This window comes from Phyllobates terribilis, unplaced genomic scaffold (assembly GCF_046119375.1).
Source record: "Phyllobates terribilis strain yellow unplaced genomic scaffold, ASM4611937v1 Scaffold_9__5_contigs__length_417890890, whole genome shotgun sequence".
NCBI classification, from domain to species: Eukaryota; Metazoa; Chordata; class Amphibia; order Anura; family Dendrobatidae; genus Phyllobates; species Phyllobates terribilis.
Genome location: NW_027362769.1, coordinates 27,434,162 through 27,461,658, shown reverse-complemented (window position 1 = coordinate 27,461,658; position 27,497 = coordinate 27,434,162). Strand labels below are relative to the sequence as shown.

At 44.7% G+C, this 27,497-nt stretch overlaps 1 protein-coding gene across 2 annotated transcripts in view; it reads left to right on the top strand.

The window, feature by feature from the left end:
- Positions 1-444: 444 nt before the first annotated feature.
- The window catches only part of CREB1 (cAMP responsive element binding protein 1), a 119,768-nt gene continuing 92,715 nt past the window's right edge, over positions 445-27,497 (top strand). Inside the window, exon 1 of one of the 2 annotated variants that reach the window (XM_073646345.1) lies at positions 445-692. The gene's annotated coding sequence lies outside the window, so the exon portion shown is untranslated. The remainder of the gene's footprint in view (positions 693-27,497) is intronic. The other variant, XM_073646346.1, reaches the window with a different exon arrangement.

Here is a 27,497-nt window from a genome sequence, read left to right as displayed (position 1 = left end):
CATCTCGCCCATCCGGAAGCTCAAGGGGCCGGTGGTCCAGGGGCAGCTCTTCCTCCAGCCAAGGCTTGTCAGTGTTTGCCATCAGGCAATATTATAACTGGGTTACCATCACAACACTAGGTGCGACCATCTTAGGACATAGTGAACAGCCGCACCACAGCTCTGGTCTGTACACAAGTGGTTACTCTCCACCCTGAAGAGTCTCGTTACCTGCAGCACGTCCACGCACACACTCAGCCCTCAGCTAAAGGAAGCACAGCCCCACACCAAACACCCCACAGCGCCAAGGCCAGACACACAGCTAGCCTGAACACAAGACTTCCGGCACCCACTCCTCAGCACGCATGCGTAGGAGGAGCGGCGAAGAGAAGTGGGGAGAGGCAATACTGTCTTAGACCCGCCCCCTCTCCGGTGGTTGGCTGTCTGGCTGCTGGGGCGTGGCCAGCGCCTTGCCGGAGTAGGGCTGGCCGCACAATGCCGCGCCCGACATAGTCTGAGGGAAAAAAAACAGAAAAAAAAGCAGCAGCCGCCCGCCCAGCAGCAGAGGAAGCAGAGAGGAGCGAGCAGCACAGTGACGCGGCGGAGGTGTAGTTTGACGCGGTGTGTTACGTGGTGGGGAAGAGAATAAAAAAAGCCCAGCGAGATCCCAGCCGCGAACGAAAGCAGTGACGGAGGAGAGGCAGTGTAACCCGGTAAGAGGAAGGAGGAGGAGAGGGAGAGGCTGGAGGAGAGCCGTGGAGCAGGCAGGCCGCAGCCGCGGGCTCTCCTCACACACAGGCGCACACGCTCGGGGCTCGGCACGCTCAGGAGCCTTTTCCCCGCATTTGTTGTCTTCCTTCCTCCGGCCCCGATGCTTCACGTGCGGCCGCTGTGTGTGCGGAGTGCGGCCATGGAGGCCCCGCAGCCGAGTGCGGGAGGACGGCCGGAGAGCCGCGGAACAAAGGATAATGGCGGCCGCTGAGCAGCCGGGGGTGCACAGGGCAGACATGGGGAGTCTGGCGGCGGAGGAGCGGGGTCGTGTCCCGGCTCGCGGCCCTCCCTGGCACCGGCTGCCCCCGCTCTCCCTCCAGGATGGAGCGGCTCCCTGTCTGCCCTGTTCTCCCGCCTTTACCTCCGTGCAGGCAGTGCCATGTGCGGCCCCTCGCAGATTGCCAGGGCAAGGTTTGGGCAGCTCTGGTTTTGCATGGTTTCTTTCCTTGTGAAGTGGTAAGATCAGGGCTCCCCGGAATCTGCCCCTGGTGATCTGCTGTCCGGTGTGTGGCAGTGATGGCAGCCCCCCATAGCTGTGACCTTAGCGTCTGCTTCCCTATAGACACCAATAAATGTGTTGCAGTGTGTGTTTCTGTTGTCATGTGCGATTCTTGTGTGACAGTCACATCACCTGGAGGTGTGAGCGGCAGCGGTGACATGGGGATGTAGCTGGTAAATCAGAAGAGCGCGATCCTTGGCCATGTCTGAGTGCGTGTCCTCCTGCCATCCCAGGAGCCCAGCGCATACAAGCTCTATTATTTGGGTAGAAGCTTAGACATGTTGGAGGGCAGAGCTGCCCCATGTATCAAGACGTGGTCGAGCTAAGAGGCGTCAGGTCTAACGTCAATGTGAAACCCTTCCACTTTGTGTTTCTACAGTGTCTAATGGCTCCATTTAGACCGTGTTTGTTTGTGCCATAAGTTTTTTTTGCCATGATTTTCTAAACACGGCTCAGCATTCTTGGTGTTTTCAAAAAACCACAGCAAAATTGCACATAGTCAACACATCATGTTAACATGTACTTAGAAGAGCCAATCTAGGCCATTAGACGTATGTCCACCGATTGTAGAAACTCATCTGCAATTGTTTAGTGCCTATTGGAGCTTGTGCACACCAGTGCATAAATCAGACGAGTGCTATCTGATTTTTTTTTTTATTATTACAGGATAGCCCACTGACCAATAATATTCAAGGAGTCAGTGCAGGTGGCCATTTTTTTCACGGACAGAATCTGTTTGTGAAAAGAGCCGGAGCATGCTGCAATTTGACTCTGAATGGATGAGAGTCGTCTGATTTCAATCTGGGTGCGTCAAAATAAAATCAGATGCCACGGTATAGCATCTGTCTTTTACGGATACATTACAATTCTGTAACGTGGGAAACTAAATGGTCCTGTAGATGATTAAAGCACCACTCCAGCGTTGTTGGGTTTTTTCACCACTGGAGTGATTTAAACCAGAATCCCCTGCCCTAGTTATATACTCACTCTCCGGCATCTTCACTGGTTTTCAGTGCCTCGCCAGGCCTGCGGTGCCATCTTGTGAGTGCAGCTTTTGACAGTCCAGAAGTCAGAAACTACGTCACAAGCTCCCAAATGCAAGTCTGAGAGCCAGAATGAGACTTGAACTACAGCCCCACTATCCGTATTTGTTCTCAGGCGTGGGAGCCAAAACCAGGTGAGCAACAATCAGAGAAAAGGTATAATAGATACAAGTCACCAATTCTGTATTTTTCTCCCACTCTTGGTTTTGGCTTACTGATCATAAACTGCAGGAGACTGACCGGAGCAGTGATGAAAACGGCGGAAGGTGAGTATCAGACAGCGGGCAGGGGACTTGGATTTTAAGCACCACTCCAGCAGAGAAATAATTAAAAAAAACGCTGGAGTGGAGCTGTAAGAGCTGCTGAGGTAAAAAACAGATTGCACACGGATGACAAGTGAGAAAAAAGTCCCACTTTTCTGGATGTAAATCAGACAGTTTTTTTATACTGTCATGTCACCCTAGCCTTACACAGGCCGACAAACAATCTATGCACAGTGAACGATGATCATTCTCTGTGCCCAGAACATCATTAATACATATTTTCAAAAGTTGTCAGGTTCAATTATGAAAGGAGCCATTTCTTAATGCTTTTGACCTGAATTCAAATTTGACAATGACAATTTTTAGTTTGATCTTGTTTCTATCATATCAAAGAGTTTTACTGCTACATATAACACTGTTCTGCAGCCAAATTGGTTCAGAGACGAAAACAGTTGAACATAAAGGGGTTGTGCCACAAGCAAAGGTATATTTTAATCAACAGATCTTCAAATAGAAATGAAAGTCCACAATTGGGTGTTTAAAAAAACGTTTTCTGCCCCGATATAATCTTATAAATGTGCCCCTGCTGTGTAATGGCTGTGTCTGACAGTGCAGGAACACGGTCTGATCATACCACAGCTCCTGGGCAGGGGAGGAAGCAAAAGAATATACAGACATTACAGCGGGGGATCACAGCTGATTCTTTCTTTGCTTTAAAATATTGTTTAAAAACAGGCAGGGAAATGTTTTATTCCACAAAAAGAATACTTTGCGATCCCGTGCTGTAATGTCTGTATGCTCATCCTGCCCAGGAGCTGTGGCATAATCAGACCATGTTCCTGTACGGTCCATCCATTACACAGCAGGGGCCCATTTATAAGATTATCTCAGCACAGGAACATTTTTTTTTTTTTTTTTTAAACATCCAATTGGGAACTTATTTTTATTACAAGATCTGTTGATTAAAATATACTTTTGTTCGTGGCACAACCCCTTTAATTTTATGGTGTTGAAAAAGAATATGATTCTTATATTTGCTGATTAATTTTCAAGATCCAGAGGTTGTAATTACTAATGACTAGTGTTGAGCGATACCTTCCGATATCAGGAAATATCGTATCGGATTGGATCGGGCCGATACCCAAAAAGTATCGGATATCGCCGATTCTGATACCGGAAACCAATGCAAGTCAATGGGACACAAATATCGGAATGAAAATAAACCCTTTCTTTCCTTGTAGGTTAATTCTACATGAAGGAAAACAACTAAGAATAATGTAGAATGTATCACACGAAAAGCCGGCAATTCATCAGCGGCATACACCGGTACCCGACAATTTACAACAGAAAGAATAGAGCTTCACACACAGATTAGATAGATAGAAACATGTCAGTCACATATATATGAAGTACAGTGACCGTGTTGCTTACTGTACTTGTCATTTAGTGTAAAGGATTTATTTAAAAAAATAATTGTGTTTTCATGCACTGTCTCTTTAAAAAAGCCGGCCGGCAATTCAGCAGCAGTACCCGACAATTTATGACAGACAGAATAGAGCTTCACACATAGATTAGATAGATAGAAACATGTCAGTCACATATATATGAAGTACAGTGACAGTGTTGATTACTGTACTTGTCATTTAGTGTTAAAATAAAGGATTTATTTAAAAAAAATTGTCGTGGGGTTCCCCGTAATTTTAGGCTCTAGCGGAGGTTAAGCAGACGGCTGGGGCAGATGTTTGAAGCCTGGGAAGGGGGTAATACCCACGGAGCTTCCCAGGCTACTAATATCAGCTCCCAGCGGAATACCTAGCCTTTACTAGCTATTAAAATGGGGGACCCCCCCAAAAAATGACGTGGGGTCCCCCCTCTTTTAATAGCTAGCAAAGGCTAGGCAGACAGCTGGGGGCTGATATTAATAGCCCAGGAAGGGTGCCATGAATATTGGCCCCCTCCCAGGCTAGAAACACCAGCCGCCCTAGAAATGGCGCATCCATAGGATGCGCCAATTCTGGCACTTAGTCTCGCTCTTCCCACTGCCCTGTAGCGGTGGCAGTGGGGTAATAGGGTTGGGGTTGATGTCAGCTTATAATGCCAGCTGACATCAAGCCCAGGTTAGTAATGGAGAGGCGTCTATAAGACACCCCCATTACTAACCCCATAGTCAAAGTTAAAAAAAAAACACAAACTCCCAGAATAAAGTCCTTTAATTGAAATAAACACACAATTCTTTATTGTTCTAAATTAAACTCTACTTACCATCACGCCCATTCCAGCTGAAGCCAATGATCTCCTGCAATAAAAGAAAAATAATAAAGCAACCTCATCCTTACCTTTCCATGGTTCCCAGGACAGCTTCAGCTCTGCTACATCGAGATGACAGGCTGGACCGCAGCAGAACGCTGCCATCCAGCCTGTCATCCCGCAGACACTGAGAAGCGCAGGCATGCTTGCGCTCCTCAGTGTCTCTCTGTGACGGCATCCAGATGAGCCGAGTTCATGTCCAATGAACTCAGCTCACCTCATGCACGTCATTGACAGCGTGGGAAAATTCTCACGCTGAAGCGCTGAGTGCAGGAGAATTTTCCCACGCTGTCAGTGACGTGCATGAGGTGAACAGAGTTCATTGGACATGACCTTTGCTCATCTTTATGCCGTCACAGAGAGACACTGAGGAGCGCAAGCATGCCTGCGCTTCTCGGTGTCTGCGGGATGACAGGCTGGATGGCAGCGTTCTGCTGCGGTCCAGCCGGTCATCTCGATGTAGCAGAGCTGAAGCTGTCGTGGGAACCATGGAAAGGTAAGGATGAGGTTGCTTTATTATTTTTCTTTTATTGCAGGAGTTCGTTGGCTTCAGCTGGAATGGGCGTGATGGTAAGTATAGTTTAATTTAGAACAATAAAGAATTGTGTGTTTATTTCAATTAAAGGACTTTTTTCTGGGTGTTGTTTTTTTTTAAATACTTTACTAGAAATTCATGGTGGTCATGTCTAATATTGGCGTGACCCCATGAATTTCGGGCTTAGGGCCAGCTGATAATGCCAAGCTGGCCTTAACCCCTTTATTACCCAGTGAGCCACCGCACCAGGGCCCTGGATGAGTTGGGTACAGCGCCAGAAGATGGCGCTTCTATGAACGCGCCATTTTCCGGGGTGGCTGCGGACTGCAATTTGCACCGAGTGGGGCCCAGAAAGCTTGGGCCTCCCTGCGCTGCGGATTCCAGCCCCCAGCTGCCTAGATGTACCTGGCTGGACACAAAAATAGGGCGAAGCCCCACATATTTTTTTTTTTAATTATTTCCTGAAATAATTAAGAAAAAATTGACGTGGGGCTTCGCACTATATTTGTGTCCAGCCAGGTACAGCAGGCAGGAACGGGCTGCCCCCAACCACCAGCTGCCTATTTGTACCTGGCTGGACACAACAATATAGGGAAGCCCTTTTTTCTTTATTATTTCATGAATTTCATGAAATAATTAAAAAAAAAAAAAAACGTGGGGCTTCTCCCTATTTGTGTGTCCAGCCAGGTACAACTAGGCAGCTGGGGGATGGAATCTGCAGCGCAGGGAGGCCCAAGCTTTCTGCCCCCCCCCCCCCCCCCCCCGGTGCAAATTGCAGTCCGCAGCCACCCCGGAAAATGGCGCGTTCATAGAAGCTGGATGCTGTACCTGGCTGGCATACAAAAATATGGCAAAGCCCACGTCAAAATTTTTGGGAAAAATTAATTAAAAAATAAATAATAATTTAAGGACTGCATCTTTATTAACTCCTCAAATGTCATTTAGTGTTAAAATAAAGGATTTATTTTAAAAAAAATTGGCGTGGGATCCCCCAAAGCGGAGGTTAAGCAGACGGCTGGGGCAGATGTTTGAAGCCTGGGAAGGGAGTAATACCCATGGAGCTTCCCAGACTACTAATATCAGCCCCCAGCTGAATACCTAGCCTTTACGAGCTATTAAAATGGGGGACCCCCCCCCCCAAAAAATGACGTGGGGTACCCCCTATTTAATAGCTAGCAAAGGCTAGGCAGACAGCTGGGGGCTGATATTAATAGCCCAGGAAGGGTGCCATGAATATTGGCCCCCTCCCAGGCTAGAAACACCAGCCGTCAGCCGCCCCAGAAATGGCGCATCCATAGGATGCGCCAATTCTGGCACTTAGCCTCGCTCTTCCACGCTGCCCTGGTGCGGTGGCAGGGGGTAATAGGGTTGGGGTTCATGTCAGCGCCAGCTGCCATGAAGCCCAGGTTAGTAATGATGGTCGTGTATAAGACACCCCCATTACTAACCTACAAAGTGTTAAAAAGAAAAAACACACACTACACCCAGAAAAAAATAACTTATTTGAAATAAAACACACCATTTTATTTAATTCTTAGTTTACTAAAAAAAAATAGTTACCTGTCCACGTTCCTGCGCTGATCTCCCATGCACAGCTGTCACATCTGGAGATGGTGACAGCTGTGCATGGCTGCTGTAAGCTCACACTCCCGGGAACACGTCCGCTCCCGGCAGCGGGAGCCACTGACTGAGGTCACCGGAGTGCATTCAGGCAGCGCAGCTCCGGAGACCTCCTTTACGGCACTGCTGTACCGTGGGAATTTCTCACGATACAGCAGGGCCGTAAAGGAGCTAACCGGAGCAGCGCTGCCTGAACTCCGGCGAACCCGCTTATGCAATGATGGGGCTGCTTTATGGCCTCATCATTCTAGCGGCGGCAGCGGTTCAGAGCGGTCACATTCTATGTGGCTGCTCTAAACTGGAGATCTTCGTGGGACACTCGTGGACTACTACGGAGGGGTAAGGATAAGGTTGTGGTTTATTATTTTATATTTTATTACAGGAGATCGATGGCTTCGGGGAATTAGGTGTCTAGGTGAGTATAGGTGTAGTTTTTTATTTTTTACTTTATTTTAGGTGGCGATCGGCGGGGACAGGTAATGTATGAACTAATTTATTGTAGGCAACCACTGGCCACCAATGACATGTATTTAAAATTTATTGGGGACACAGTAGGGCAATTTAAATAGCAGGATCAGGCTGATGGGAACTACTGCTCCCATCGAGCTGATCCTGCTGGCACGAGTGGACGGGGGACAGACATAGGCTGATAGGAGTAGTAGTGTCACTTCGGCCTATGTCTGCCTGCACGCACACACTCGCAGACACACTCACAGACACCCACACACACCAATCATGACGGGCTGATCGTCTGGGAGGTGAGGCTGACCTGTGCGGCCGTGGGAAAGTTCATGTGAGTTCATGCAATGCAGTCAAGCATGAACTCATATGAACCCTCTGAGGGCACCACGGCTACTTCAAATGAACAGCTGATCGGCATCACCTGATACCTCAGCTGTTCATTGGAAATAACCGGCGGTGAAGTCTTTTCACTGCCGGCTTCCCCGCCCGGGTCCTTCGCTCCCCGCTCCTTGGTGCTGCGCTCCCCGCCCGGTCCTAACTTACGATCGGGATGGGAGGTGGCGAGGGGAGCGGAGGATCGGGGTGGTAGGCTGCGGGGAAGCGGTATGGGGCTGTGTGATTGTTTAAAAGCCGGCAGGCGGTAAGCCCGCCTGCTTTTAAACAATCAGGAGAATTCTCCCACGCTGGGATGGCATTCTGATGACAGGCTGGATCTCAGCTGAGCGCTGCCATCCAGCTTGTCATACTTCAGAGACACTGCAGAGCGCAGGCATTATGGGAACTTCTGATTCCGGTATTCGATATTGTAAAAGTATCGGAATTCCGATACCGCGAATATCGGCCGATACCCGATATTTCAGTATCGGAATGCTCAACACTACTAATGACACCTTTCATGCAGGCATATATAATAAAGATGCAATTTTTTCTATCATCATCATTATTGCATTGTTAGTAGCTAGTCTATTACATCATCTATTTAGTCTATTGAGCCTTCAGTATTCTATCATCTTAGGGTGACAAGTCATAAAATCCCAACTCTGCTCCGATAAGGTAAATCTAATTACAGTTACATCGGCTACTTTTATAAATGCTCCGAGTTAGGTATACAGTTTTAGGATTTCTTAGTATATTGACTTGTTTCTATGTTTTTTCAGATATGCTTCGTTCTTGCATTAACAAACTGGACACTTTTTGCTACATATGCGGAGAAGTCACTTTTGCGTCACAAAGGCGAAACTTCACTACCATGATAAGGAAAGCATACAACCTGTATTTTGGCTGCAGAATAGGAGAGCATGACAAGAGTTGGGCTCCACACATATGCTGCAATAGATGTGCATCACATCGTACCCAGTGGTTGCATGGGAAGAAGTAACATATGCCTTTTGCCGTCCCAATGATCTGGAGAAAGCCAACTGATCACACTACCGATTGCTACTTCTGCATGGTGCCCCCATTAGGAAAGGAGTTTCAAGGAAGAAATGGACTTTACAGTATCCAAACATTACATCTTCAATATGCCCAGTATCACATACAGAAGAACTGCAGGTTACAAAAGCACCAGAAACATCTTCAGTCGAGTCAAGTGAGGATGAAGAGGGCACTTGGTGTCATGAAGCATCTTTCTCTCACGACCCAGACTTTCTGTCAGCAACCTCAACTGAACCACATCTTATAACACAAAGTGAACTGAACGCTCTGGTTAGAGGTTTGGATCTGCCCAAGAGTAAGACTGAGCTCTTAGGTTCCATGTGTAACCTACAACGAATCATGAAGGAGTATATGATCCAAAGTTCAAATAAAAAAATCAATCTTTATCTCAAAATTTATTATAAGAAATGCATATTGAAACATGTATAATGTCACATAACACAGACAAAAAGGGACAGGTCAGCTCCAAGAACACCATATAATATGGCAATAATGGCTATAATATGCTAAATAAGCTAATAAAAGTAATCCCAAAGCATAGGTGCAATACCATATGAAAAGATGAGAACAAAAGGCCAGACTATATGAATAAAGTCTAGTAGGTATCACAATATCTGAAAATCTCAGTCGGTACAAAAAAGAAAACGATGAAGATAAGTCACACCAGCATATGACACACACAAACTAAGGCCACGACCCCACTATCAGTATTCGGTCAGTATTCAGTATAGTGGGAGCCAAAACCAGGAGTGGGTGATAAATGCAGAATTAGTCTATTATATCTTTTCTCTGTTCCTCAGCTGGTTTTGGCTCCCACTCCTGAGAAAAAATACAGACTGAATTCTGAGAAAATACTGATAGTGGGGCAGTGGCCTTAGTCTGTGGTACAGTATTACTAAGATAATAAACCTTGCCAGTAACTGGTAATAAGAAATCATGTAGGAGACATAATCAACGGTCAATATTTCTAATGCATAAAGGTAAATGCGCCATTACCTGAAGCCATGATGTGTCTGGAGCCTCAATGCGTTTCACCTCTGCCCGCTTTTTCGTCAGGAGGTAAGTTAGGTTAGGACATTCTACAGCCAAGAGCCTTACATTTTTTTTAAGATATTTTCCACCAGCTCTTCATAGTTATCTGCTCTTGAGTTTCCCACAAAATTAATTACCACTAATGCGAATGGTACCCATGAAGCCTTATCCTTGCCCTGCAACAAATGGAGAAGCTCCTCGTCTTGAAGAAGCTTAAGAATCTGACATCCAATAAAGACTCTTTGCTTTATCTTTGCTTCACTCAACCTTGGAAATTTATCAAGTGAGATACTTGAATGCTTTTGGATTTATCCATTGACTTTACAAAGTATTTCACTTAGGCAGAACTTGGTTTGCAATGGTGGTAATAAAATCTCATGTTGGTCAGCAAGTGCTGGATGCAGGACATTTTTACTACCTGGCTGAAGTGAATGTTGGAGAGGCCAGTCTGTTGTAGTGATATTCTCTTGCACGACTATCACACTCACACAGAAAGCAGCAGTCATTTGTGTATCCACCCTGGAGACCAAGTAAGAGGGCAACCACCTTTGTCACCACAGAGGGGCCACAAATGGTCATAATTCCAGGCACCTCAACAGCTATTTTATATTGTCATAGGCTTCTTTCATGTGGACTGCATAACCAACTGCAATGGAAGGTAGCGCATTGCCATTATGCAGCCAGGTGACTTTTAGGCTTGTTTTGGACAAATCGGAGGAAGAGCCTCATTCCTCTGAATTATGACTTATCTTCAGAGCTTCCATTAAACTGTTGATGTTGTTGCCTGCCACAAGATCACCCTCCATGAAGAAGTATTGGAGAAGATCTTTATCACAGTTACAGAACAAAGAAATATGAAGTTTCAACTGCTGTAGTCTAGGTCCTAAGAGCTCAGCCTTACTCTTGGGCAGATCCAAATCTCTAACCAGATCATTCAGTTCACTTTGTGTTTATAAGATGTGGTTCAGTTGAGGTTGCTGACAGAAAGTCTGGGTCGTGAGAGAAAGATGCTTCATGACACCAAGTGCCCTCTCCATCCTCACTTGACTCGACTGAAGATGTTTCTGGTGCTTTTGTAACCTGCAGTTCTTCTGTATGTGATACTGGGCATATTGAAGATGTAATGTTTGGATACTGTAAAGTCCATTTCTTCCTTGAAACTCCTTTCCTAATGGGGGCACCATGCAGAAATAGCAATTGTTAGTGTGATCGGTTGGCTCTCTCCAGATCATTGGGACTGCAAGAGGCATGGATTGCTTCTTCCCATGCAACCACTGGGTACGATGTGATGCACATCTATTGCAGCATATGTGTGGAGCCCAACTCTTGTCATGATCTCCTATTCTGCAGCCAAAATACGGGTTGTATGCTTTCCTTATCATGGTAGTGAAGTTTTGCCTTTGACGCAAAAGTGACTTCTCCGCATATGTAGCAAAAAGTATCCAGTTTGTTAATGGAAGAACGAAGCATATCTGAAAAAGCATAGCTTAGTTTCTTAGCATATTGATATGTTTCTAAGAAATCCTAAAGCTGTATACGTTACACAAAGCATTTATAAAAGTAGGTGATGTAACTGTAATTATGATTACGTCATCGGAGTTGTGTTTGCGTTTTTTGATTGCCCACCCGAAGATGGTAGAATACTGAAGGCTCAGTAGACTAAATAGATGATGTAAAAGACTAGCTGCTAACAATGCAGTAATGATGATAAAACAATAAAGATGCAATTTTTCTATAAGCCTATATGAAAGGTGTCATAAGTTATTACAACCTCCTCTGGATCTTGAAAATTAGAACCAATCAGCAAATTTAAGCATCATATTAGTTTTCAGCGCCACAAAATTCGTTAGAGGCTGTCCACTACTTTTACATTGATTGCCTATCATTAGCATAGGTCACCAATGTCTGATCTGCTGGTGTCTGACACCCATCAACCCCGCCAATCAGTTGTTATCGGTGGCAGCGGTTGCCGGCCAAAAGTGCTTGCGTGTGGAGCTGCCAGTCTACATGTAGTGGCCGGAGCTTGATACTGCACATCTGTCTCCTATTGATTTGAATAGAAGGTGGATGTGCAGTACCAAACCCCGGCCACTACAAGTAAACGGCCAGCTCCACAAGTAAGAGCTTGCGGGTGTCAGACCCCGGCCGATCAGACATTGATGACTTATGCTAAGGATAGGCCATCAATGTAAAAGTAGTGGAAACCTCTTTAACCCTTTCACGTCATATGACTTATATGTCACCTCCCTCCCTTTGATGTGTGCTCCGGCGCTGAGGCCGCATTGTTTCAGGTGCATGACAGCTAATCTGATCAGCTGTCAAGTGCCCCTAACCACGGAGGGTGGAATCGCGATCCTCCCACGGCTATTAACATGTTGAATACCGCTGTCAAACTCCGACAGCGACATTTAACATGGCCACGCCGGAAGCATTTCAGCACACCTGCCCATCAGTGCGCCTATCACATGAACGCAGGTTGCCAGTGGGTTATGACAACCAGGTCAATTCTTACGATTCTTGCCACTGTCACTTTATGAGGTAATACCTCTGGAACGCTTCAACAGATCCGGCTGATTCTGAGACTGTTTTTTCGTGACATATTGTACTTCATGGTAGTGGTAAAATTTATTTGATATGACTGATGTTTATTTGTAAAAAAAAAATCAGAAATTTGGCAAAAAGTTTGAAAATTTTGCAATTTTCAAACTTTGAATTTCCATGCCCTTAAATCAGAGATATGTCACACAAAATAGTTAATAAATAACATTTACCACATGTCTACTTTACATCAGCACAATTTTGGAAAGAATTTTTTTTGTTTTGTTAGGAAGTTCTAAGTGTTAAAAGTTGACCAGTGAGTTCTTTTTTGCAACAAAATTTACAAAACCATTTTTTAGGGACCACATCACATTTGAAGTGACTTTGAGGGGTCTATGTGACAGAAAATACCCAAAAGTGACACCATTCTAAAAACTACACCCCTTAAGGTGCTCAAAACTATTTTCAAGAAGTTTATTTAACCCTTCAGGTGCTTCACAGGAATTTTTGGAATGTGGAAGAAAACAATGAGCAATTAACTTTTCCACAAAAAAATGTTAATTTAGACCCAATTGTTTTTATTTTCACAAGGGTTACTTTTTCAACGCAAAACTCGCTGGAATTGAGAGCGGACACCATGTGTTGTTTGGTGAGCTCTTGATGTGCCTAACCAGTGGAACCCCCCCCCCCCACCACAAGTGACCCCATTTTGGAAACTAGATCCCTCAGAGAACTTAACTAGATGTGTGGTGAGCACTTTGAACCCCAAAGTGTTTCACAAAAGTTTATAACGTAGAGCCGTGAAAATAATGTGGGAGAAAACAACTATTTGGGCGCACGTCAGGGCTCTGAAGGGAAGGAGTTACGTTTTGGAATGCAGACTTTGATGAAATGGTCTGTGGGCTTCATGACGCGTTTGCCGAGCCCCTGATATGCCTAAACTGTGGAAATGGCCAACAAGTGCCCTCTTTTTGTAATCTAGACTCCCCTAATGAATTTATTCAGTTGTGTGGGGAGCACCTTGAACCCACAGGTGCATCACAGAATTTTACAACGTGGATCTGTAAAAATTAAAAAAAATTCCCCCAATATTTTTATTTTCACAAGGATAACAGGAGTAAATGGACCCCAAAATTTGTTGTGCAGTTTCTTCTGAGTATGCAGATATCCCATATGTGGTCGAAAACTACTGTTGAGGCACAGTACAAAGTTCAGAAGGGAAGAAGCGCCATACTGGAGTTCAGATTTTACTGGGCTGGTGTGACGGTGCCATGTCACATTGGCTGAGCCCCTAAGGTGCCAGAACAGCAGAATCCCCCATAAGAGACCTGATTTTACAAACTACACCTCTCAATGAATTCATCAAGGGGTGCAGTGATCATATTGACACCACATGTGCCTCACAGAATTTTGTACCATTGGGCAGTGAAGAAAGAATAATTACCTTTTTATCACCAAAGTTTTGTTTTATCCCCAGATTTTACATTTTCACACTGAGAAATGGGTAAAAATGGTTTGTGGCTTAGCCACACGGCGAGACTCAGGAGGGGCGAAGCGCTATTTAACTCCTGGAGCGCAGATTTTCCTAGAATAGTATGCAGACTCCACATACAGAGCTCTTAAGTGCTAGAAGAGCAGAATCCCCCCTCAAGTGACCTAATTTTGGAAATTATACCCATTTGGGAATTTATCTACAGGTGTGGTGAGGATTTTAACTACTTGGATGTTTTCCAGAAACAAGCAGCAGTGGATGTTGCTAACTGACGTTGTAGTGACCAATATGTTGTGACCAGCTCGTGCTTCTGGAGACATGCACCCGTAAATTAGGCGGGCTCTCATCGCTACAGAAATGCCAAACATGTGGACACTAACTGCGGTTTGGGCACATTGGGGCTCAATAGGGAGGTGGGCATTTGTATTTGGGAGCACAAAATTTGCTGAATTTCTTTTGGGGTGCAAGGGCCATTTAGCTTTTCCAGAGCCTTTGTGATACTAGTAACGTGGAAGCCCCCTATATTTCCTTTAATAGATGACAGACCTGAGTGGGGACTTGCTTTTTTGTGGATTGAGTCAAAGCTTTTATTGTGATCCAAAATGTTATGTAAAATGTTCCTATTTATCCTGTGCTCTACGCTGAGCACTGATATTGGGGTTTCCATTTAAATCTTTGAGTGACTTAATTCAGATGAAACCCACAAGGGATCTATTCACTATAATGAGGTAGCAGAGTTACTCTGGACTCCGTATGGCCTCTTGTTTAGCGGTGTCCTTTTTTTCCAGAGGTTCACAAAACTGTGGCCGATGCACTCCTAAAAAAAGATGGACACCGTGGGATCACAGGTCAGACAGCGTCCTCAGTGCCTCCATCTGCCTCATTACAGGGAATCTCCGGCGGGGGTTTCTGTCTGAATCAAGTATTTCAGAGAAACCCCCGATGTAAGCACTCAGCGCAGGATAATTGTGAGCCGAGCCTTGCTGCGATCTTTGGAAGGCGGAATGAACAAATCAGCAGCAGGTGAAGAATTGGTTTCATTTATTTTTTACACCGTTCCTCGTGCGATATAAGTGATTAGACGACTTCATTCTTCAGGTCGGTGCGATTACAGTGATAACAGATTTATATTGGGTTTTTATGTTTGGCTGCTAACACAGACTAAAAACCCTTTTTTTGTGCAAAGACTAGTTTTTGCATCGCCGTATTTTGAGAACTATAATTTTTCTTTATTTCGGCTGACAGTCATGTAAGGGCTTGTTTTTTGCGGGACAAGTTGACGTTTTTTTGATCGTTTTCTATTGCAATTTTTGGGAGGCAGAATAAACAAAATATAACAATTCAGGAATTGGTATTATAAAAAAAAAAAACATTCCGCGTGTGGTAAAATTGATAAGGCAGCTTTATTCGTCAGTTTAGTACGTTTACAGCGGTACCGCATTTATATAGTTTTTTTTATCTTTTGGCACTTCTACACAATAGAAACTATTTTCTAGAAACAATAGGTTTTTTTTTTTCACCTCTTCTGAAAGCTATAACTTTTTTATTTTTCGGCTGATGGAGCTGTATGGCAGCTTGTTTTTTTGCGGGACAAGATGTCATTTTCAGCGGTACCATTTTTATTCACATTCGTCTTTTTAATCGTGTTTCATTCCGCTTTTTTTGTTCGGCGGCATGATAAAGCACTGTTACATGCTTCGCTTTTTATTTATATATTTTCTCTCCCTCTCTCCCTCTCTCCCTCTCTCCCTCTCCTTTTTTTTTATTGAGCAACATTTGTGGTAAAATAAGGGAAACAAGGGTTTTGTTTTTCCCATTTTGTATGTGACCACAAAGTATACTAAAATACATTTACAAATTTGTTCCCCATTCTGTTTTTTTAACTGGGGTGTGGCTAGTAACTGTGATTTCACTTGACAGTACTTTTTTACCTGTTTATCTTACATTGTACTCCCTCCCACCCTATGAGGTCATAAAAGAACTTGAGCTTGATAGGACATGTAACCCTTTCACCCCTGGACGATTTTCCTTTTTTTCCTTCTTTTGTTTCAAGAGCAGTAACCTTTTTTATTTTTCCGTCCACATAACCGTATAGGGATTGTTGTACTCGTGAATGACACCATTTTATCATGTGATGCACTGGAAAGCAGGGAAAAAAATTCCAGTGGCGTTGAAATTGCAAAATAAATGCAATTTCGCAATTTTGGGGTTTTTATTTCATTACTATGTTGACTATATGGAGTGGGGCGTCACTAGATGGGGCGTGGCCTTGCTCAATATAAGTGTATGGTGCGAGGCTGTGCCCCACTAATTGGGCTCTGGCCGGGAGTATGTGTAATTGGGCTCCAAGGCTCAGAAACTGGCGAATCCCCGCAGCATACAGTGCCTGCACTGGGGGGATTCATAAGTCTGCAGTCACACACACACTGACTGCAGTCTTATCCTTTTGGGACAGACAACCAATTTAATTTACTTTATATTGTGATAGCTCAAACTTTCACTAATGCAGTAATATCAAATATGTATTTGTTTTTTTTATTGTTTACCTTTTTTTTTTTTCTTTAACTCTGTTATTTCTCTTAGGGACTTGGAGATGCGTCTGATTGCTTGTGCTATACATAGCAGTGCATCATCTCAGCTATGTATAGTGAAAATCACCATCTCCTATGAACCATGGGTTGGCTTTCACAGGAGAATCATCATGACAAGCATGGAGGTCTTCAGCAGACCTCTGGCTGTCATGGCAACCCATCGGCGCCCCACAATCAGTTGATGTGCGCGTGGAATGATGCACCCCTGTGACTAAGCATTTTGAATGCTGCTGTCAGATATTGTCAGTGGCATTTAACATTTGTTAAAGGTCCATAATGGTTGATTAAATCAGCAATTATCTGCTGGGAAAGATGTGGGCTTGGTGTGCGAACCTGCATTAAATTCATAGACACGACATCATTTAACTGTTCGTCATGTATCGTGAAGGGGTTAAAGGGAACCTGTCAGCTGATGCATGCTGCACAAACTCTGTACAGTATGTGTCAGCCACTAGCTGTAGTATCCCAGCCATACTTTTAATAGCTGCTGAGGAGTGAGCCGCTCTTGACTAGCCATACAGGTGGGTCCCTGGCAGCCTTTCATCGCACGCTGACAGTGACTGGCAAGCTTCTGCCTGCGTTTGTGTATAGGTGAGGAGAAGCCACCAGGGACCCGCCGTACGACTAGTCACCCATGGACCTTAGTTCCCAGTAGCTATTAAAGGTATGTTATTCTCTGAAACACTGCAGCGTTTCAAAGACAAACATACATGGCTGTGACTGTACAGCCAGTGGCTTGGCAGACTATCAGCTGACAGGTTCCCTTTAATTATTGAAATATTTTTATTTTCAGCTTTTTTTCCTTGCAGCTGGGGCTACTTTATAGTTGCAAGGGAAATGCTGCCTCCTAGCAGCATGTCGGCTGTCTATGACCCAGCAGCTCCTGCGTCCTCACTACACATAGCGATCACATGACCACTGTATGGAGGAGGAAGAAGTGCTGTCAGCGTTTCCTATTACTGCATGAACAGTGCTTCTTTAGCGCTCTTTTATATAGCAATGGAGAAGGGGCAGACGGTAATAAACCAGTTGTGCCTTCTGTATGTGGACTGCCGCTGTTGCGTGTAGCTGCGCTCTTATGCAGATGAGGAGCAGGAGCGTCTGGACCTTTAGGCTAAGTTCCCACAATAAGCTTTTGTTGATTTTTTGATGATGCAGAATTTCTGCTCCTATTATGTAAATTAGGTTACTTACGTTTTTTTCATTGCGATTTTTGAGTTTCTTAATGCATTTTTTTTGTTACTTATTGGTGTCATTTTTTTAAATAAAGTTGCTTTGTCTTTGATACTTCCTGGTATTTTGCTTTGACAAAACTTATTGATGCAGCCATATGTGGATTACATGCGTTTTTCATGCATTTCCACCCTTGAAACGCAAGAATGAATACTCTTCTTTTACCTGTGGATTTTTCTCATCTAATGCAAGTCTATGAGAAAAATCCGCACATTAAAGCGTACCCACAAGAGAAATTGACATGTTGCTGATTTGAAACACGCACCGCAGATCAGTTTACGCTGAGTTTAAAAAAAAAAAAAACTCAGTGGGCAAGAGATTTCTATAAATCCCATCCACTTTGCTGGAACTGCAAGATGCTGTGTTTTTGACTCTGCTAAAATATGCGGCATCAAATACTCATCGTGAGCACACAGCCTGAGGCGCATTTCAGACGTCAGTGTTTTGAGTATGTGTGGTGTCCGTTTCCACATGTACTGGAGACACTGACACACGTAGACCCATTCTGTGCACATGTCAGTGTGTTTCAACGGACCATGTGTCCGTGGGCAAAACACTCTAACGTCCGTTTTTTGCCCGGGCCACAGAACTTCCCGCACACGTGCACAGTGATGACACACGGATGTCATCCGTGTGACACGCACCAGCTCCTGGGAATCTGCAGTACAGTTAGCGCCAGGGGCGGACACAGACTGTAGTGGGCCCCTGTGCAAGAAATTTTTGGGGGCCCCCCCCTGCGCTTCATAAGGCAACAAAGTTATGTAAACATAACCCCCCCATGTGCAGCTCTCATCCCCCCCATGTGCAGCTCACCCCCCCGATGCATCTCTCATCCTCCCCCCATGTGCATCTCTCATCCCCCCCGTGCATCTCTCACCCCCCATGTGCATCTCTCACCCCCCCATGTGCATCTCTCACTCCCCCCATGTGCATCTCTCACTCCCCCCTTGTGCATCTCTCACTCCCCCCTTGTGCATCTCTCACTCCCCCCTTGTGCATCTCTCACCCCCCCATGTGCATCTCTCACCCCCCCATGTGCATCTCTCACCCCCCCCCATGTGCATCTCTCACCCCCCCATGTGCATCTCTCATCTCCCCCCCCCATGTGCATCTCTCATCTCCCCATGTGCATCTCTCATCTCCCCCCCCCATGTGCATCTCTCATCTCCCCCCCCATGTGCATCTCTCATCTCCCCCCCCCCCATGTGCATCTCTCATCTCCCCCCCCCCCCCATGTGCATCTCTCATCTCCCCCCCATGTGCATCTCTCATCTCCCCCCCCATGTGCATCTCTCATCCCCCCCCATGTGCATCTCTCATCCCCCCCACTCCTAGTTAATTAATTGTATTTAAGAAAAATAAAACTTGTTATACTTACCCCCATGCGATCCCTGCAGAATCTTGGCGCTCGTCCACGTCGCTGCCACCAGGCTCTCCTGACGTTCGGCCATGTGACGGTGCCACATACATAGCCAACAGCTTTTGTTTTGGCCAAAAGATTTTTAAAGCCGCCACCACGATAAGGTAGACTCTTCTGGCCGGGCCCTACTCTAACCTATTAAAATTTTCTTAAAATATCCAATACTCTTTTTAGAAATATTTTTATTTAGTTTTCTTTAAGGGAATGTGTCATATAAATTTTTTTTTAAAATGACCAATAATACCACATACAGAGAATACCGCCACACCATAACCAGACCACATATTACCACAACATAGTGACCGAATAATACCACACAGAAGGGAGAAAAACTGCGACACCATGACCAGACCACATATTACCACCACATTACTAATATTACCACCACATTACTAATATTACCATAAGTGTCATTATACACGGGAGCTCTATACATGGTATGTATAATGTAAGTGTCCAGGTAATCTAGTGATCACCAGTGACATTATACACAGGAGCTCTGTATATAGTGTACAGGTAATACAGTGATCACCAGTGACATTATACACAGGAGCCCGGTACATAGTATATAGTGTAAGTGTACATGTAATGCACTGACTCACTGGTGACGTCTCTAGGTGAAGTCCTTCAGCTACGCTTTTCTCCTTCATCCAGCACAGACCGCCATCACGTCTTCCAGCCAGGACTCGTCTCTGCATAAAATAACACAGTTATCTAGAGCACATTCCCCAACTTCTACATTACGCAGCTGAATACAGACGTGCATCCACCATCAATATATGGTTAGTTATTATGCAACCTACCATTCCAAATATAAATTGTAATCCACCACGGTGCCCCCATTAACTGTAAATAGGCACTTAATATATAATTTAATTAGAACCTCTACTCTATACTTCCTGCTCCCCGCATTCATTATTTACATGCACCCCCTGCCCCAATTCATTATATCATGTCCGTGCTCTCCCCACCCCATCGTCATTTATCATTTACTCTCCCCCACCCCACATTCATTATGTGCAGCTCATTATCCCCCTACTCCTAATTCCCCCATGTGCAGCTCATTTTCTCCCAATTCCCCCATGAGCAGCTCTCACCACCCCCCCATGTGCCCCTCTCTCATCCCCCTCCCCCACATGTGCAGCTCTCACCACCCCCCATGTGCACATCTCTCATCCCCCTCCCCCACATGTGCCCCTCTCTCATCCCCCTCCCCCCCATGTGCCCCTCTCTCATCCCCCCCATGGGCATCTCTCATCCCCCCCACATGTGCACATCTCTCATCCCCCTCCCCCACATGTGCACCTCTCTCATCCCCCCATGTGCATCTCTTATCCCCCTCCCCCATGTGCATCTCTTATCCCCCCCCCATGTGCATCTCTTATCCCCCCCCACATGTGCACCTCTCTCATCCCCCCCACCCCATGTGCATCTTTTATCATCCCCCTCCCCCCACGTGCACCTCTCTCATCCCCCTCCCCCCACATGTGCACCTCTCTCATCCCCCCCACCCCATGTGCATCTTTTATCATCTCCCCCCACCCCATGTGCATCTTTTATCATCTCCCCCCCCCCCCCCCCATGTGCATCTCTTATCTCACACACACACACACACACACACACACACACCTCCCATTTCCCCCACTCCTAGTAAATTGTATTTTGAAAAAAACAAAACTTGTTATACTTACCCCCATGCGATCCCTGCAGAATCCTGGCGCTCGTCCAAATCGTTGACACTAGGTTCTCCTGACTTCCGGCCATGTGACGGCGCCGTCACATGACCGGAAATCAGGGGAATCATGAAGGCGCTGCCGCAGGAGCGCAGCGCAGCGCTGAGATGTCCCGGACCCGGCGCTTGGCATGGGGCCGGGGGCCCCATGAGGAGAGAGACTCACAAGAGGGGGCCCCCAACGGGGCTCCAAGGGGGCCCCTACCGGCTGGGCCCCACACTGGAGTCAGGGCAGACATGCCCTGATGGCGGCCCTGCTGGAGGGGCCCCCTCTCCCTCGGGGCCCCCGTTCAATGAACCGGCTGCACGGGCGGTAGTTCCGCCCCTGGTTAGCGCTGTTCCCAAGCGCCGGGTGCTGAACGCTGCCCTCATCATGGTTCTGATATCCAGAACTTCCTTACTTTTTCATAGATGGAGCTGTATGAGGGCTTGTTTTTTTTACAGGATAATCTGTAGTTTACTAGTACTATGTTTGGTTCCGCTTGACTTTTTGATCATGTTTTAATTCTTTGTTTTTGTTTGGACCCAGTACAAAATAATCTGAAATTTGTTTTTTTTTACACTTTTATTATTTAATTTTTTGTTCACTTGCATTAAATTAACATGTTAACTTTATTCTGGATGTCCGATTACAACTATACCCAGTTTTTGTTTTTGTTGTGCAAAAGCTGTAACAAAATCACTTAAAAAAAATAATAAAACTTAAAAAAAAAAAAAAAATGTTGTTGCTGTATTCGGATAGCCCTAACATGTTCATCTTTCTGCTTATATAGATGTATGAGGGCTTGTATCTTTTTACATATCCTTTTTGGATGCATACCATTTTTTTGCTTTCTATTTTTTGTGAGACCAAGTAAATAATGCAAGGTCATCAAAAAACATAAATATTGTACATTTTCATGTTTTTTTTTATTAGATACGTTTAGAACAATTTGCTCAAGACAAACAGACACCAAAAACAACAAACAGTAATAAACCCTGACGGGCACTAGGTGACCCTATCTTCTAAGCCTACCTGACAGCAGAGGTTGACACCCTATTAAATGCGACAATTGGCGTTCCCGCTCCTTGACGGCTATCCCTAGGAGACCCTATTACTCCCTATTATACAATATGGGAGCAATATCATTGATAAGCTCGTCCAGGGTTTTTTTTTTTATATACATTTCCTTGTTACTCAATTGGATAACCAAAGAAATGCCAGAAAAGACAGTTTAAGCACTGATACAGTTGGACTCCAGCAAGCACATGACAACACCACTGAGTTCCAGATAAATACCATCATAATACACACCTCATCCAGCTATTAACCTTAATATGAAGTATCATCCAGCTCCTAAATCTCCATACTTGGTACGGTTCATGATTGATTATTAAAGTGAATCATATAGATTTTTATCCATGAGTTACTTAAGCACTCGATCATATAGATTGTTATTCACATGTAATAAACAACAAAAATTCACATGCAATTGATAAGTGTCTGTGCTTAATGCAAATTAATGCTGTACCAATGTTCTCATATGTGAGCAGGAGAATCACTTTTCGATTAGACAAAGTGCTCAGTGCCTTGCATATGGTATTGAAAAAACAAGGGTTACTTATCCCATAATGATGGCACCTCAACCCGTTTACACTACACAGGTTCGTCAGGAAGCCCGATGATTGGATGTCATCAGATGATCAAGGAATGCTCACAAATGAACTTTTTTATATATATATTTATTTATTTATTTATTTATTTTTTACAATACTTATTAGTCCCACGAGGGAACTTGACCCTATGATTGCATACATAATATACTGCACTACAAATGTAATGCAATGCATTAACTAGCTTGCCGGCATTTGAATTACAGGTAGCCAATTAGACCTCACCTCCGGCATGGGTCTACTAGGTTTAGGTATATGGCATACATGAAGGCCATTGTTGGTTGTCATAGCAACCCATCTATATTGGACTGCGGGGGTTTACGATGGACTGACAGCGTGAGCGATCTCCCTTTATCAAACTCCTGACATGCCACTGTCCTTATTGATTTTGGCATTTGAGGGGATTACCGTATTTTTCGAACTGTAAGACGCACCTAGGTTTTAGAGGAGGAAAATAGAAAAAAAATGTAAGCAAAAAATGTGGTCATGATGCACTGTTAAGGGGGAGGGTGTCTGCTGCTGACACTGTTATAGGGGGTAATGTCCCCCAATTCTGTTTAATATCCCCCATCCTGGTATGCATGGCCCCAATCCCCCATCCTGGTATGCATGGCACCCCAATCCCCCATCCTGGTATGCATGGCACCCCAATCCCCCATCCTGGTATGCATGGCACCCCAATCCCCCATCCTGGTATGCATGGCACCCCAATCCCCCATCCTGGTATGCATGGCCCCCCTCATCCTGTTATGTATGGCCCCCCCCTCACACCCACCCTGGTATGTATGGCACCTTCATTCCTCCTCTTGGTATGTATGGCCCCTCCCATCCCTCTATGTATGGCCCCCCTCATCCCTCTTCCTGGTATGTATGGCACCCTTCATCCCTGTATGTATGCCCCCCCCCCCCTAATCCTGGTATGCTTGGCACCCCCTGATCCTGTCACGCTGCACAGAAGAAAAATAAACAATCATACTCACCTCTTCTCTCCTCCAGCACTGTGTTCAACTCTGTGCCGGGCTGCAGCTAAAGTGTGTGCGCTATTAGGGAGAATGAATGGTCACTGCTCACCACGCACGCAGTCCCAGCGTGGGGAGCAGTGACTATTCCGGCACAGAGCGGGACACAGCGTTGGAGGAGAGAGGAGGTGAGTATGAAAGTTTATTTTTTCTGTGCAGTGTGATTGGGATCCAGGATGAAGGGGGCCATACATAGAGGCATGAGGGGTGCCATACATACAGGGATGAGGCATGAAGGGGGGGGTCATACATACAGGCATGAGGGGGGGCCATACATACCGGGATGAGGGAGGCCATAAATACCAAGAGCCGCGCTGCGGGCACAGTGTCGGTTATTAAGGAGAATGAATATTCACTGCTTCACACGCCCATGGGCGTGGGGAACAGTGAATATTCATTTTCTTTAGTAGCGGGCACAGTGTAGGCTGCAGCATGCGGCTGCTGCCTCCTGTGCACCGCTACTCCGCCACTGTCGCTTCCCCCACAGCCACAGTATTTATTTATATCGGACTATTAGCCCCCCCCCCCTATTAGCCCGAAAAAATACGGTAAGCGCAGTGATGGAAGCTAGCTGCAGTCCCAGCACATGCAGTAGCTTAGCTGTGTATTACAGCCGGCTCCTGCTGTGGATTGCATGGGCACAACTCATGTGAGTGACATCCTTGAGACAAAAACTGAACCCCCAATTGCAGTAAACTAGTTGGTCTACAAATCAGTCATGTGCATTTGTGCGAAGGGGTTAGCACCAAAAGTTGTCCCTGCTTTTCTATTGTGGCTTCAGGGGTGCCTGGGTGTAGTTCTAGCGAATATTAAAAATACTTTTTTTTTTATTTGTTTCTTAAACCTGGCTTTATATTAGAATATGTACCAGATAAGTCAGATATTTTGGTAAACTAAATATTGTTGCTGTCATAGAATGAAAACTGCCTCCCCAGCTGATCCTCAGCACCTACCTGATGCATCAGTTTAAGAACCACTGCTCTAAAAACGGTCTCATTGTGATTTTTTATTTAGATATATCTCTCTAAATATGCCCAAGATAAGACCATATATGTAGATATATGTATATACAGGTGCATCTCACTAAATTAGAATATCATCAAAAAGTTAATTTATTTCAGTTCTTCAATACAAAAAGTGAAACTCGTAATCTATTTCAAGCGTTCAAGATAATCTATGGGGTATTGTCAAGAGGAAGATGAGACACCAGACCCAACAATGCAGACGAGCTGAAGGCTGCTATCAAAGCAACCTGCGCTTCCATAACACCTCAGCAGAGCCACAGTCTGATTGCCTCCATGCCACGCTGCATTGATGCAGTAATTGATGCAAAAGGAGCCCTGACCAAGTATTGAGTGCATTTACTGAACATACATTTCAGTAGGCCAACATTTCGGATTTTAAAAACATTTTTCAAGCTGTTGTTATAACGTATTCTAATTTATTGAGATGATGACTTTTGTGTTTTCATTGGCTGTAAGCCATAATCATCAACATTAACAGAAATAAACACTTAAAATAGATCACTCTGTTTATGAAGACTCTAATGAGTTTCACTTTTTGTATTGAAGAACTGAAATAAATAAACTTTTTGATGATATTCTAATTTAGTGAGATGCACTTGTATAGATAGATATATCTCTATCTATATCGTACAGACCAAAAGTTTGGACACACCTTCTCATTTAAAGATTTTTCTGTATTTTCATGACTATGAAAATTGTACATTCACACTGAAGGCATCAAAACTATGAATTAACACTTGTGGAATTATATACGTAACAAAAAAGTGTGAAACAACTGAAAATATGTCTTCTATTCTAGGTTCTTCAAAGTAGCCACCTTTTGCTTTAATGACTGCTTTGCACACTCTTGGCATTCTCTTGATGAGCTTCAAGAGGTAGTCACCGGAAATGGTTTTCACTTCACAGGTGTGCCCTGTCAGGTTTAATAAGTGGCATTTCTTGCCTTATAAAGGGGGTTGGGACCATCAGTTGTGTGCAGAAGTCTGGTGGATACACAGCTGATAGTCCCACTGAATAGACTGTTAGCTGCTTTTTTCTTGCCATAATACAAATTCTAAGTAAAGAAAAATGAGTGGCCATCATTACTTTAAGAAATGAAGGTCAGTCAGTCCGGAAAATTGGGAAAACTTTGAAAGTGTCCCCAAGTGCAGTTGCAAAAACCATCAAGCGCTACAAAGAAACTGGCTCACATGAGGACCGCCCCAGGAAAGAAAGACCAAGAGTCACCTCTGCTTCTGAGGATAAGTTTATCTGAGTCACCAGCCTCAGAAATCGCAGGTTAACAGCAGCTCAGATTAGAGACCAGGTCAATGCCACACAGAGTTCTAGCAGCAGACACATCTCTTCAACAACTGTTAAGAGGAGACTTTGTGCAGCAGGCCTTCATGGTAAAATAGCTGCTAGGAAACCACTGCTAAGGACAGGCAACAAGCAGAAGAGACTTGTTTGGGCTAAAGAACACAAGGAATGGACATTAGACCAGTGGAAATCTGTGCTTTGGTCTGAGGAGTCCAAATTTGAGATCTTTGGTTCCAACCACCATGTCTTTCTGCAACGCAGAAAAGGTGAACGGATGGACTCTACATGCCTGGTTCCCACCGTGAAGCATGGAGGAGGAGGTGTGATGGTGTGGGGGTGCTTTGCTGGTGACACTGTTGGGGATTTATTCAAAATTGAAGGCATACTGAACCAGCATGGCTACCACAGCATCTTGCAGCGGCATGCTATTCCATCCGGTTTGCGTTTAGTTGGACCATCATTTATTTTTCAACAGGACAATGACCCCAAACACACGTCCAGGCTGTGTAAGGGCTATTTGACCAAGAAGAGAGTGATGGGGTGCTACGCCAGATGACCTGGCCTCCACAGTCACCAGACCTGAACCCAGTCGAGATGGTTTGGGGTGAGCTGGACCGCAGAGTGAAGGCAAAAGGGCCAACATGTGCTAAGCATCTCTGGGAACTCCTTCAAGATTGTTGGAAGACCATTTCCGGTGACTACCTCTTGAAGCTCATCAAGAGAATGCCAAGAGTGTGCAAAGCAGTCATCAAAGCAGAAGGTGGCTACTTTGAAGAACCTAGAATATAAGACATATTTTCAGTTGTTTCACACTTTTTTGTTAAGTATATAATTCCACATGTGTTAATTCATAGTTTTGATGCCTTCAGTGTGAATGTACAATTTTCATAGTCATGAAAATACAGAAAAATCTTTAAATGAGAAGGTGTGTCCAAACTTTTGGTCTGTACTGTATATAGATGGATAGATCTAGATCACCACTCTGAATATGGGTATGTTTGCAGATGATGGGTTTGTCACTGCTTTAAAACATCAAGAGGAGATTGACTTAGGGTGCAGATTTTAAATCCTGCAGATTGTCATTACTGATTTCATTCTTTACAATATATAGTGTGAAATCCACCCTATAAATCTTACTATGTGAACGTACATTAGATGTTTCTTAAAAATGTCACTGTACTAATGTTCTCTTTGCAACTTTTAAGGTGACATCACACGCTGCGGCATTCTACTTAGTATCATCTACCATCATGACCTTGTGTGCTTAGGTTATGTGCGCACGATCAGTATTTGCTTCCCGAAATTTCTGCAGCGTTTCCGCAAGGTTCTGCACCTCCTGGCAACAAAAAACGCTGTGGAAATTCTGCAGCTTTTTTTATGCAATTTTTTGTGCGTTTTTGCCTGCAAATTTGCCATGCGTTTTTTTCCAATACATTGTATAGGAAAAACGCAGGCCAAAACGCACAAAGAATGGACATGCTGCTTTTTCTGCACATGAAATTCAGTCAGGAAAATTCCTGATCATGTGCACAGAACTTGCAAAATGTCAT